This window comes from Bombina bombina, chromosome 2 (assembly GCF_027579735.1).
Source record: "Bombina bombina isolate aBomBom1 chromosome 2, aBomBom1.pri, whole genome shotgun sequence".
Classification (NCBI taxonomy): Eukaryota; Metazoa; Chordata; class Amphibia; order Anura; family Bombinatoridae; genus Bombina; species Bombina bombina.
Window position 1 is genome coordinate 553386726 of NC_069500.1, and position 15473 is coordinate 553402198.

The window sequence follows — 15473 nt, forward strand, 5'->3', positions numbered from 1 at the left end:
GTCTTTGTGGATGACAATGATGACTATACTAAACACATCCCCCTCTGGCTAAGATATATAGATGACATTCTCTTAATTTGGGAAGGACCCAAAGAGAAACTGGACAGATTTCTAAAGATTCTTAACCAAAACAGGCTTAACATCAAATTGACTTATGAATGCAGCCAGACTGAAATATCTTTTCTAGATTTGAGAATCTTTAAAAAAAGCAATGGTATGTTGGGAACTGATTTATACAGGAAGAAGACAGCCACCAATACCATCCTGTACAACACAAGTGCACATGCACCATGTACAATCAAATCCCTACCAACAGGAGAATTCCTACGAGTCAAAAGAAACTGTTCAGAACCTGATCTGTACAAAATTAGAGAACAAGAAACAACAGATCGCCTTAGCCAGAGGGGGTACAGTAAATCTCTAATTAAAAAAGCAAAGGACAGAGCAAGAAAAACAGAACGCCAGAAGTTATTGAAACCGAAGATACGAACCAATGACAACAAAACCAGATTAGTACTAACGTACAACACACAGAGCAAGGATATAATTCAAATAATCAATAAACACTGGCATATCCTTCAGGCAGACAATACTCTGGATCAATTCATAGGTCCCAGAGCAGACATCAGTTATCGACGCACAAAAAATTTGAAAGATCTAGTGAGCCCCAGCCATTATACTCGCAAAAAGAGAAAAACTAGCAGTGGCATACCAAATGGTTCATACCCTTGTGGGAACTGCATTAGTTGCAAATTTCTGAAAAAAACAATATCAATCACGGACAGATTTGACAAAAAATATCTGATTAAATCTTTCATTAATTGCAACACTACTGGGGTAATTTATGCCTTACAGTGCAAATGTCCCAAAACTTATGTTGGAATGACGACACGTAAATTACGAACAAGACTGCAAGAACACGTGCGGAATATTAGAAATGCAGCCAAAGATTTAAAGAACAACAAGGCCATTACATCAGTAGCACAACATTTTTACAAATTCCATCAAGGAAAGGCAGAGGGGCTAAAATGTTTTGGCATATATAAAATTAATCTTGGAATCAGAGGTGGAGACAAAGAAACCATCTTACTTCAACATCAAAGCAGATGGATCTATCTGCTTAACTCTATACAACCCAATGGGTTAAATGAACATAATAATTATTTTTCATACCTGTAGATACAGAGTGGATGACAATAATTTTGAACAAATATAAAAGAACTTAACAGAAATAAGAAACAAAACAAATCAGGAAGATCTTGTAGTAGAAATGATAAAACATATACATATACATTATAATACTTATAATAACACGCATTACAGTATCACTAATAACAACACGTATTGCAGTACTTATCATAGCACCAATTATATCACATTACTACATTTACACATATAACTAAATCACAGATCACTATTATTTCACGAACCCCAACCCACTACTCACACTTATCAAACCATGACACAATCTATTTATTTTACTCCTCACCTTTTTTTATTATTTAATTTTTAATTTTTAATTTTCACTCTTTATTCCTTACCCCAAATCACATATCACCTTGAATAAGGAAAAAAATGAAAAAAATAATATACAAAAACCCAAAACATGATAATATCCTATCACTTATACACACCTATTGGTTCATTAGTTTTCCACATTCACACACTATAATGGATATTATATTCCATCTATCCATTCACAGTTTCAACCACATCCAATGCAACCAAACATCACTTTAAGAAACAGGATACATTATTCAGACCCTCTTTAAATAATTTTTATGTTTATTATTATTACTCCGTAGAAATTATGCATAATTTTCTTCTTATATCACACATTTTTGGAATCCATACTGAGTTAATAAAATAAGGCTCTTATTTCTAAGTACATAGCCTGTATAATATCCTTTGTGCCTGCATTTAAATTCCAGCAGGCAACGTTACTAATATCGATAATCAGAGTTTATATGGGTTTGTGGTAATAGTATACATTAAACCTGTCAAACTTTAAATCATTTAAGTAATTATTATAATCACAATAGAATGTTTCGAGATGTCTGTTAAGAATTAAAAATCCATCTTTATATTTCTTTTATTTGTGCACTTATGCAAATGTCCTTTGGATAATCATATTGAAGTTCAAAATTATGACAAAATTGCAAAAGTTGTTAACACTCCCATCCCTCCAAAAGATCTAACTGAGAAGTTTATAATGATCCTCATCAGTAAATTAAATCTGCTAAAACAAATAATTATAAGTAAAACACTTTGTATAAAATGTTCATGAATAATATATGTTTCATGAAAGATACCAATCTCCTGCTTTCAGCAGTGTTCTCCTAAAATCTCTTCTCTTTTTTCTCTACCGCTTCTGTGCTGTCAAATTATAACAAAATAAAATAAAAAAACGTAATAAATATTCCTTGTGTCATAACATCTCATTGAATTGGAAATCTATACACAATAAAGGAATGATAAGACAGCCATATCCAATAACATTATCCTTGTGATACACACAAGCTGTCTTTCATTTCTAGATTGGTCCGTTGTAAGGACCCATCCAATTGGTTGAATAAGATCCAATAGGAGGAGCAGTGCGAGCCAATAAAAAGACACCTCTATGGCCGCGCCGTACCCTTTGAAAAAGCCACGATAGTGGCGAAACATGTTAGGGAATGTTTGTTGAATGCCATGTATCATTTTTTATTTAGCAGGAATGGTGGTCTTTATAGCATAAAAATTGTGGTTGTGCACAATATTGACTTAAATTAATTTATATAGAGATTAACCCAGTAACTGTATTAGACATAGAACAGGCATTTAGAGCGAGTACTCAGTGTTGACTGCAGACAAGCGGTTAAAAAATACGGAACTCGAAGGCAGACCCAATACCGCAAATTGTCAGCTTTAGATCAGCACTCAGCTTGCCAAAAACGCTTAAAAACTAGAGTGGTAACACCTATCAACTTGTTATTTTTCGGTACAAGCTAAGCCAAGCTAACTTGATAAGTGGAACTGAACTGACAGTTACAGCAAGAGCCCAGTATTTATTGCATAATATTTGCTGTACAATTCCACAATAAATATTACGCATCCTATTTTTTAGCATAAGCTGAGCTATTATAACTTTAGAAAATAGAACCGGCATATATAATGGAAGCCCAGTGTTGATCCAAACGTACGGTTAAGAAATTTGAAGTATCAAAATATATATATAATACTGCAAATTGTGAGTTTGAGATCAGCACTCAGACTTTTAAATATCTAACTTTTAGCCCGGCAACATATACCAACTAGCCTATCTTTAATATAAGCTAAGCCAAGCTAAATTAACAAATAGCAGCTACTCTGCAGCAGCTCTGTATCAAATTCATATAATTGTAATGACTCTGAAAATGAAATAAACAAAATACAATCTCAATAAAAATATTGAGGTGAATAAAGATGTTAACAGAATTACAAGTCACTAAGGTGAAATATTACAATAAAAACCAAAAATAATAAAGTCATTCAATAAAGTTATTACATCTAACATCAAAGGTTAGCAAAACAAGTGCACAATTGATAGAAACTTGTGCTCATGCAGCCAACACAAATACTGTGCTAACTATAGCAGAAACTAGACAAAAAGTGTAACAAATAACTATTCTATACAGTTAACTATCAATCAGACATTGTACACATTTAATATACAAATAAACTTCCAAACAATGGGGTACAATTGAAACGTTTTACAAGCACTTTGTTACAACATTAATTACACGAATCACGTGTTACAAATAATATTACACTTATTAAAATAAGTGCAATAACAAAATCAAGTTAACCAAAGGCTATTCCTTTATAGCCGAGTATCAATATCAGACTCAAAACAGAGTAAATATCAAAGCATAATAGCTTTACCGATACCACTCCAGTGTTACCAATATCTAACAACATATAAGTACTAAGAATACCACAACGTGAAATTGGACTATTGATCCAAGTTTTTCTCTATATACACATCACAACCACCCAAATTTTCTGTGAAAACAGATATAATTTAATCAGACCCAATCCTGCAATTTTTAACTTAGTATGTATGTAGATTGTTTTTGTTGTTGCTTTTTTTAAATTTACCAATAAAGGTTATATTTTAATTCATCCACACTTACTCCTCCTATTCTAGACTACTATACCTTGTCCAACTCTTGCCATTGTTAAATAGGGAAAGAGTGCTATACAGGTGTACATTCCATCAATCCTAGGATTGATACTCCTTGTCTCAAATAACCAGTACACAGCACCTCAGCCACTCTACAGATAAAAAATCTGGATCATAGATAGATTTATACAAACAAAGTACATTTACCAGTCCAGAGAACAATAGGCTACCCTATTTTGTAAATTTGTGCAGTGCCATTAGTATTTTGGTTTTCTAAGGAGCACCATGACTGAGGAAAGACTGACTGCTCTAGCCATGCTCACAATTGAAAAACAATTGATCAATGACATGCCTACATTCACCGAAAATGTTATTGATTTATTTGCCTCAAAAAAAGACAGGCGGATTGACTTAATTTACAAAAATTGTACTTGAGTTATCAACATTCTGTTTTAATCTTTACCGTTGAAGTTAATTATTAAGCACTAGTGTAATAGAAATAATCTTCTTTTGTAGAAAGTAAAATGTTGGTGTATTTATATAAATGTTGCCACGGCCTTTGGCTGCATTGCCTAATATCGAACACTGGGGGCTAGGGCAACAATAATTGAGATGTGGTTTTATTTCTCTATAAAGTGGAAGGTTCTTTAAATCCAGGAATATATATATTTTCATAAATGTACATTCAAGATACTTATTATTTCGCAGCTTTGATTAATCATTTGGTTAATATATATGTTATTATATAATTTAACTGAGCATGTATATTTTAAGACTAGACATGAGTATACTGAAGAGTATGGATTCTTGTATATTAATGTAAATATTAGACATGGTCATAATATTAAATATTATAAATATATATATAAATATATATATATATATATATATATATATATATATATACTTACTACTGATAATATCTTAAGAGATTAACTTAATAGTCATTTTGCAAACAGGATCTTGTTTTTATTGTCTCCTGTTTGAAAAACAAAGTGGTGATTCAAGTTGGGTGAGTTATGGTGTCGCCGATTTATCACATTTAACTCCAAAAATATAAATAATTGCTACCAATCACATTTATACTCCCCATTAGAGTTTAATTTGCTATGAAGGATTGATATTCGCCAACAACTTGTCAGTGCATATTGTTTGAATGTTAAAAAACACAATGATCAAGTAACCACAAATCGTTATGTTCTTTCCAAAATTATGAATTGTATTCTATTTTCTGGCGCATTTGAGCTTTCACTTCGAGGACATGATGAACGCGATGATTCATTACATATTGGGAGACTTAAAAGGATTGTAATTTAATACTTAGTATGATAATAATAATCAGCTATACTATTAACTATTTGAAATCAATTGATTAATCATTTCATATTCTGATATTACATTGCATTTAATTAGAATTCTGTAGTGATTAATTTATTGTAACGATATTTATATTTCCTTATTATCCCACTTTAATATAAATATATTCCATATTTGAAGTCATTGCTTAATAAAGTATAGGAGTATATAAAACTATATGAAAATTAGGTACAAGTCATTTCATATGAAATTTTGTCTTCTATATGCTTGCATCGATTCTGACCTAGAAAACCTTTCCAGACGTATATGTGGATTCACACCTTCAAAAGTATTGTTAGTCTCATCATTTGTATATCATACAAGGGATAATTACTTACTTTCCTGAAGATTGAGCATATCTGAACTAAAGTACAGAATTGTTTCTCTGTCACCCCAGAGAGGTAACATGGTTATCTTGTTTGTAGAGATCTAATCTCATTAAGCGATGAAGTAAAGAATCTTTTGAAGCTTAAACTTTAACAAATGGTCCCTTTGTATATTTTTTAGATATCGTGCCTGTGAGCTGTATTGGAGCATAGTATTTATATATAATTGATGTTACATTTCATAAAAATATATTTCATATCTGAGTACATTACTTTAATACAGTTTGAGTGCATGAAATCATATACAGTTGTATGCAAAAGTTTAGGCACCTCTGACAATTTCCATGATTTTCAGTTATAAATAATTGGCTGTTTGGATCAGTAATTTCATTTTGATCTATCAAATAAATGAAGAACACAGTAAAAATTCAGTTGTGAAATTAGGTTTATTGGATTAACAGAAAATGTGCAATATGCATCAAAACAAAATTAGACAGGTGCATACATTTGTGCACCCTTGTTATTTTGTTGCTTTGAATACCTGTAACTACCTAGCACTGATTAATTGGAAGAAAAAATTGGTTTGGTGAGCCGATTAAGCCTTAAACTTCATAGACAGGTGTATCCAATCATGAGAAAAGGTTTTCAGGTGGCCAATTGCAAGTTGTTCTCTATGACTCTCCTCTGAAGAGTGGCAACATGGGGGCCACAAAACAACTCTCAAATTACCTAAAAACAAAGATTGTTCAACATCATGGTTTAGAGGAAGGCTACAAAAAGCTATTGCATAGATTTAAGATGTCAGTGTCCACTGTGAGGAACATAGTCAGCATGGTGAGGATATGGAAGACCACAGGCACAGTTCTTGTTAAGGCCAGAAGTGGCAGGCCAAGTAAAATATAGGATAGGCAAAGGATGATAAGAACGGTCAAAAACAGCCCACAGACCACCTCCAAAGACCTGTACTACTGGGAATATTGTTGAGGGTCTCATGGATTCCACTCAATATCAGCAGATACTTGAGAATAATGTTGAGGAATCAGTCACAAACTTCAGTTGAAGTTACCCCCAGGCCGGGGCTGGATATTTCAAGAAGACGATGACCAAAAACACTGCTGGTTCAAATGGGTGGGGCCATTTTATGGGCGTGACTTTTGCAAAGGGTGTGGCTTTTAAAATGGGTGTGGCTTGTCAAAAGGGGCGTGTTTTTTAAAAAAAAAGGGGCGTGTTTTTTCAAAGGGGCGTGGCTTTCTAAAAGGGGCAGGGTCTTGTGCACCCCCATCCTAAAAATTCACCAGCCGCCACTGCATACAGATATGAAAATAAAATGAACCTCTAATAAGCAACCTCAGATTGTCTGAGGCTCCTACCAGACAGGATAGACACCCCACTAGCAAGAGGAAGCCAGACTCTCCTACAGAGATCCTCTCCTCTTGACAAAAAGATCCGCTTGATGAGAAATGTAAAGTCTCAAAGCCAACACTGATCCTCAATGCGAGACACCTCCTATGCATTACAAGCTCACTAAGCTCGGCTCCAATACAGTGGAAGTGCGGGCGTCACGTGAGCGGATCAAAAAATTAACTGCGTCACTAAAAAGTGCACGAAAATAGTAAAAACGTCTCAAAGCAAAACCGTTATTATAGTCTCCTACGCATTACTGTCTGTAACGTAATCAAGTGTAAAAGCCAATGTCTATTATATGCCTATGTTCCATCAATAAAGGAAAACTCTTTAACCCATCAGCCAAGTGAACTCTGAAATATCCTTAAGTCTCTTACTGTGAACCTGTCCTAAAATGGATCCATATGAAGATTAACCTCTTAAGTGCTGCTGTCCTTCAGTACCTAGAAGGCAAAGGCACTTACCTTAGATCCTGCAGGACAAATAACCACTACTTAGGTGTGACAGGCACTCCTCTCCATGTCATGGACCTGTAGGAAAAGAAAGAACAGAGTAACCAACTCTGGCTTTCTGCAAGGGGGTAGCAAAGTGTTAAAAGTAAAGCAAAGACTACCTCACTTCCTTTTAACTGCTAAAAGCCACCACTACTCTTACTAAAGAGATTGACGTGGACACAGCTAGACCCCAATCCTTGCTTGCAGGGAAAAGTACCCATAAAAAGGATTAAATATCTTCAGACACCAACATCGCACATCCTCTATTGACAGAGGCAAAGAGAATGACTGGGGATTATGGGTAAGGGAAGTTACACTTAACAGCTTTGCTGTGGTGCTCTTTGCCTCCTCCTGCTGGCCAGGAGCTGAATATCCCACTAGTAGGGCTGCAACTAACGATTATTTTCATAATCGATTAATGAGCGATTATTTTTTCGATTAATCGACTAATCGAATGACATTTCCCCCCCTATATTTAAAAATAAAATCCACAACCAAGGTGGGATATTTATCTTTGTTTACTCTCCACCAATGCAAGGGGCCTCTTAACAAAGTAAGCCTGGACTTCATTCTAACAATAATTTTTTGAATATCTATATGCAATGGTAAGTAACCAGCTATAAGGTTAGGGAAAAAAAATATCTAGTCCTCTCTTAAAATAACAGAAATATAATTATAGATGCTGACTTTGGTACATATTACAATTAATTAAAAATATATAAAAAGGGGGCGTGTCCGGGCTATGGCCCAAGATGGCAGCTAATCTGGGAGCTCTGTAGTGGCGATATACATTCTGCCGTGTATCTCAAATTGTGAAAGCCATCCAGTAGGATACCCTATTGTAGATGATAGCTAAAGGACTACCGGAGAGGAAAATATAATTATATGTATGATACTGAACTCCACAGACCCAACCGTTGCAGACTTTGGCGGCCCAGTGCGGGAAAGCCTCCAACACCCCGGGGAACCGGGGTTTGAGTGAATAACAGCACGCTTCACTCTCTTCAATTGGATATATACATTTTAGGAACTCAGAGTAAGCCAAGACTTTCTGCACAGAACTTTCTTTGACCATGGAGGAAGAACTATATGCCAAATTACAGGCTCTATTTGCCGAGTCTGAGCGACAAATTAACAGATTTGATCGCCTTATGGCAATAGTAGGAGCCCAGCATACTGAAGGGGTCTTTTCCGGGCCTGATACGGCGAAAGAGTTGAAAGGCAGGGCCCTAATGGGTGCTGGGAACATTTTCAGTAAATATGTCTCATCTGAAACGAGGCAGTTAGAAGGTGGTGCCCCTGAGACAAATTTAGAAGACGCGTGTGGATCAATGATCATGCGGGACCGGGAAGTACTGACACCTGAGAAACATACAGGCGTTGACGGAGGGCCCTTCGTCATCGTATGGGATATGGCAGAAACAGCGGATATCTACTTTGGTAAAGATTGCCGGGCTGGTGTCGCTTGTGGGGTTGCAGTGGGGAGAGCGGCCGGCTCCCGGATGCGTGACCCTGCCGGTGAACATGGGCTGCGGGCGGCCTGCAGTTGTACTGCTGTTTACACAGACTCAGCCACGAACTTGGCTCTAAAAGGAACTGTCAGGTTTTCAGAAGGCTCTCATTGCCGCAGTACCCTCGCGAAAGTCGGTGTTGGGTGACGTTTAGTGGGAATCCTGGACCTGCAGGCCCGGCATAGTATAGTAACCAGCTTTTGAACTGTATACCCTCTTGAGTTTAGGACTTGGGCACTTTAATGAAAATCGTGAGGTTTTATATATATATATATATATAATTTATGTTACTGGACTCCTGCAGCTTGCACCAGTTTGGCTGTAGTTATCCTTTTGACTGATGTATTATGTTTAATTTACATGTCTCTGGGAATCGTACTATATAAGTGTATATATAGAAATATGAGCTATTGTTTAGCTGAGAATATACATATAGTTTCCTCTATAAAATATGAATGAATTGCTAGCAGTTACTATTGGTAACCTAGGCTATATAACCTCCGCTACTTAGATTAGAATTGGCAAAGTATAGTACACCTTATTTCATATGCCGCTTTTTATGAGCTTGTTGTAAGGTGGAGGGCTTTCCCTATTATTTATCTCTAAAGGAGCAGATATGAAATAAAAATAAATCTTTAAAACCCTTTGCTCCCAGCCTTTGAGCTTAGTTATATATGTTGTATGAGGGTTTGTGCCCTCAAGTTGGTTATCTTACATGGCTCTGTTTACAATGTTCCTTTGTTTACTATGTCTAGTACAAGCGAAGTGTACTATGTGTTTACAAGCGAAGTGAATGAGGTTTGCCAGATATTTACGATTTCCAAAATGTGCAGTGTAATATTTGTATGCTATTTTGATAAATAGATGCTTACTCTCCTCATATATAAATTCCATCACAACATACACTGGGTATTTTGCAGCAGATATCTGTAATCTAGCCCACTTCTGATGTCAGTCTTATGGCCTATAAAGATGGGGGTTTTAGGTTTGAGAACCCCCATTAGTTAAGCACATGGGACTCCTATAGCTAAATATTTTCATAGATCCTCTATACTCCTGTGGTTCAGCTGCTATTGTATTTCCTTAGATACATTGGGACACAGGTTTGTATGTTTAACATACTTATTGTTTTATGTGCCCCTGAGAATGGCTCAAAAATGCATGCTATCCGCATATGTAGTCCCATTATCCTCATCTTCGAGGGGTTTACTAAAATTACATGGTTGTGATGGTATCTTTGTTTGCTACATTATAAAAATCTGAGGTTCTTTCCATGGGTCCCATAAGTGGTCTCCTTTATTCTGAGATACCCTCTTTTGGCAGTATAGTTTCTATAAGGTCCAAAAGTGGCCTATTGATCAGCTGAGAGGGTTTAAAATTTTATTGGCAAAATCCATATTACAGTGTAGTATTTACAACATTTCTGATGTCTTTTTTTTCCTGTAACAGGTGGGCAGCTAATGACTTTGTTACTGCTATGTTAACGAATGTGACCTAGGCTATGTGGATAGAACATTGTACTGTAATGGAACTTTGCTGCAATTTGTTGTCTGTATGCCAGTATCTGAACCTCAATAAAAAGTATTAAAAAAAAAAAAAAAAAGCGCTAAGGACTATATATCAATAACAGGACAAAGCCTTACACTTTTATCTATACAATACATATAATCAGCAATAGCAAGCGATCCGCTAATAATTGTTTGTGCAAACAGATAATAGTGCCGATCAATTCAAATAACAAATACCATAATTCTAGGGCTAGGTGTAAATAATATGCTCAGCACTAAATCATGCAAACCATAGTCCCAAATCCCCTGATTTAATATAAACTAAAAAAAAATATAATATAATCCAAATGACGACTCCTATTTTATTTCTGGGTTGCTCATTAGCCAGGAGTAATTGTAAACTTATACTGTTCTGAAAAAGTGAAAAGTAAAAGTCTGTAACATCCTTTAGGCTAAGGGCATAGCCATAAAACACAATACCATGTGCAGGAGCTCATTGTAGTGAAGTAGCTGATGCTGTGCACAGACCAACTAATTGCAGACCTACTAATCAATTATGAGATTCGTTGACAGCTATTTTCATAATAGATTATTATCGATTATATTGATTAGGTGTTGCAGCTCTACCCACTAGTAATTTGAATGACGTTGTGGGCTCTCCATGCCATAGGAAAGAAAAATAAGTCTTACATCAATGTGCTATCTGATCTAACTTGATGCTCCTTCCCTGCAAATGAAAAGACAGATAACATAAACAAGAGGCAGCAGGAGTCTGAAAAACAGCACTATCGGCTAGATTACGAGTTGTGCGTTAGGCTTAAAAAGCAGCGTTGGCCGGTCCCAACGCTGCTTTTTAATGCCCACTGGTATTACGAGTCCTGCAGGTACAGGTGTACCGCTCACTTTTTTGCCAGACTCGGAAATACCGCAAATCCACTTACGTCAATTGCGTATCCTCTTTTTTCAATGGGACTTGCATAGCGCCGGTATTACGAGTCTTCCAAAAAGTGAGCGGTAGACCCTCTCCTGTGAAGCCTGGTACCATATTTTAAAGTCAGTAGTTAATAGTTTTTACACTACAACGCCGTAGCATAAACCTCTTAAGTGCTAAAAAGTACACTAACACCCATAAACCCATAAACCCATAAACTACCTATTAACCCCTAAACCGAGGCCCTCCCACATCGCTGCTGCCACTATAATAAATATATTAACCCCTAAACGGCCGCACTCCCGCATTGCAAATTTTAGTTAAATATTATTAACCCCTAATCTGCGGTCCCTAACATCGCCAACACCTACCTACATTTATTAACCCCTAATCTGCTACCCCAACGTCGCTGCCACTATATTAAAGTTATTAACCCCTAAATCTAAGTCTAACCCTAACCCCCCTAACTTAAATATAATTAAAAGAAATCTTAATAAAATAACTATCATTAACTAAATTATTCCTATTTAAAACTAAATACTTACTTATAAAATAAACCCTAAGATAGCTACAATATAACAAATAGTTACATTGTATCTATCTTAGGGTTTATATTTATTTTACAGGCAAGTTTGTATTTATTTTAACTAGGTAGAATAGTTATTAAATAGTTATTAACTATTTAATAACTACCTAGCTAAAATAAAGACAAAAGTACCTGTAAAATAAAACCTAACCTAAGTTACAATAACACCTAACACTACACTATAATTAAATAAATTAACTAAATTAAATAAAATTATCTAAAGTACAAAAAACAAAACACTAAATTACAGAAAATAATAAAAAAATACAAGATTTTTAAACTAATTACACCTAATCTAATCCCCCTAACAAAATAAAAAAGCCCCCCCAAAATAAAAAAAGCCCTACCCTACACTAAATTACAAATAGCCCTTAAAAGGGCCTTTTGTGGGGCATTGCCCCAAAGTAATCAGCTCTTTTACCTTTAAAAAAAATTACAAATCCCCCCCAACATTAAAACCCACCACCCACACAACCAACCCTACTCTAAAACCCACCCAATCCCCCCTTAAAAAATCCCAACACTAACCCCTAGAAAATCACCTTACCGGGAGACGTCTTCATCCAACCGGGCAGAAGTGGTCCTCCAGACGGGCAGAAGTCTTCATCCAAGCAGGGCAGAAGTGGTCCGCCAGACGGGCAGAAGTCTTCATCCAGACGGCATCTTCTATCTTCATCCATCCGGTGCAGAGCGGGTCCATCTTCAAGACATCAGACGCGGAGCATCCTCTTCTTTCCACGGCTACGACTGAATGAAGGTACCTTTAAGTGACATCATCCAAGATGGCGTCCCTTCAATTCCGATTGGCTGATAGAATTCTTATCAGCCAATCGGAATTAAGGTAGAAAAAATCCTATTGGCTGACATTGAAGTTCAATCCTATTGGCTGATCCAATCAGCCAATAGGATTGAGCTGGCATTCTGTTGGCTGTTCCAATCAGCCAATAGAATGCAAGCTCAATCCTATTCACTGATTGCATCAGCCAATAGGATTTTTTCTACCTTAATTACGATTGTCTGATAGAATTCTATCAGCCAATTGGAATTGAAGGGACGCCATCTTGGATGACATCATTTAAAGGAACCTTCATTCCAGAAGAGCCGTCGGATGAAGAGGATGCTCCGCGTCGGATGTCTTGAAGATGGACCCGCTCCGCGCCGGATGGATGAAGATCGAAGATGCCGTCTGGATGTAGACTTCTGCCCGTCTAGAGGACCACTTCTGCCCGGCTTGGATGAAGACTTCTGCCCGTCTGGAGGACCACTTCTGCCCGGTTGGATGAAGATGTCTCCAGGTAAGGTGATCTTCAAGGGGTTAGTGTTAGTTTTTTTTAAGGGGGGATTGGGTGGGTTTTAGAGTAGGGTTGGTTGTGTGGGTGGTGGGTTTTAATGTTGGGGGGGATTTGTAATTTTTTTTAAATGTAAAAGAGCTGATTACTTTGGGGCAATGCCCTGCAAAAGGCCCTTTTAAGGGCTATTTGTAATTTAGTGTAGGGTAGGGCTTTTTTTTCGGGGGGCTTTTATATTTTGTTAGGGGGATTAGATTAGGTGTAATTAGTTTAAAAATCTTGTATTTTTTTATTATTTTCTGTAATTTAGTGTTGTTTTTTTGTACTTTAGATAATTTTATTTAATTTAGTTAATTTATTTAATTATAGTGTAGTGTTAGTTGTTATTGTAACTTAGGTTAGGTTTTATTTTACAGGTACTTTTGTCTTTATTTTAGCTAGGTAGTTATTAAATAGTTAATAACTATTTAATAACTATTCTACCTAGTTAAAATAAATACAAACTTGCCTGTAAAATAAAAATAAACCCTAAGCTAGATACAATGTAACTATTTGTTATATTGTAGCTATCTTAGGGTTAATTTTACAGGTAAGTATTTAGTTTTAAATAGGAATAATTTAGTTAATGATAGTTATTTTATTTAAATTATATTTAAGTTAGGGGGGTTAGGGTTAGACTTAGATTTAGGGGTTAATAACTTTAATATAGTGGCGGCGACGTTGGGGGCGGCAGATTATGGGTTAATAAATGTAGGTAGTTGTCGGCAATGTTAGGTACGGCAGATTAGTTCACCGCTAACGTAAGCAGCACTGGTATTGAGGTGAGATGTGGAGCAAAATTTTGCTCTACGATCACTTTTTTGCGGTTAACGCCGGGTGTGTAAAAAAACGTAATACCAGCGCTGTCTGTAAGTGAGCAGTGAGCATAAACTGCTCATTAGCACCGCACCCCTGTTAACGCAAAACTCACAATCTAGGCGAATATTATGTTGAGATTACCAATCAATATTTTGGAACTCCGTGCAATTTTCAGAAGCTCTTCAGTCATGGCCTCTTCTAAGAGAGAATCGTTCATTTGTTTTCAGACAGACAATGTCACAACTGTGGCATATATCAATCATCAAGGAGGGACTCACAGTCCTCTGGCTATGAAAGAAGTAGCTTGAATACTGGTATGGGCGGAATCCAGCTCCTGTCTAATCTCTGCGGTTCATATCCCAGGTATTGACAATTGGAAAGCGGATTATCTCAGTCGCCAAACGTTACATCCGGGCGAGTGGTCTCTTCACCCAGAGGTGTTTCCTCAGATTGTTCAAATGTGGGGACTTCCAGAAATAGATCTGATGGCTTCTCATCTAAACAAGAAACTTCCCAGGTATCTGTCCAGATTCTGAAGGAATGCTCGTTTTTTCTGCTGGTGGCTCCAGCATGGTCTCACAGGTTTTGGTATACGGATCTTGTCCGCATTGCTTCTTGCCAACCGTGGACTCTTCCGTTAAGACCAGACCTTCTGTCATAAGGTCCTTTTTTACCATCAGGATCTCAAATCCTTAAATTTAAAGGTAGGGAGATTGAACGCTTGATTCTTAGTCAAAGAGGTTTCTCTGACTCTGTGATTAATACTATGTTACAGGCTCATAGATCTGTATCTAGGAAGATATATTATCGAGTCTGGAAGACTTACATTTCTTGGTGTCTTTCTCATCATTTTTCCTGGCATTCTTTTAGAATTCCGAGAATTTTTCAGTTTCTTCAGGATGGTTTGGATAAAGGTTTGTCTGCAAGTTCCTTGAAAGGACAAATCTCTGCTCTTTCTGTTCTTTTTCACAGAAGGATTGCTATTCTTCCTGATATTCATTGTTTTGTACAAGCTTTGGTTCGTATAAAACCTGTTATTAAGTCAATTTCTCCTCCTTGGAGTTTG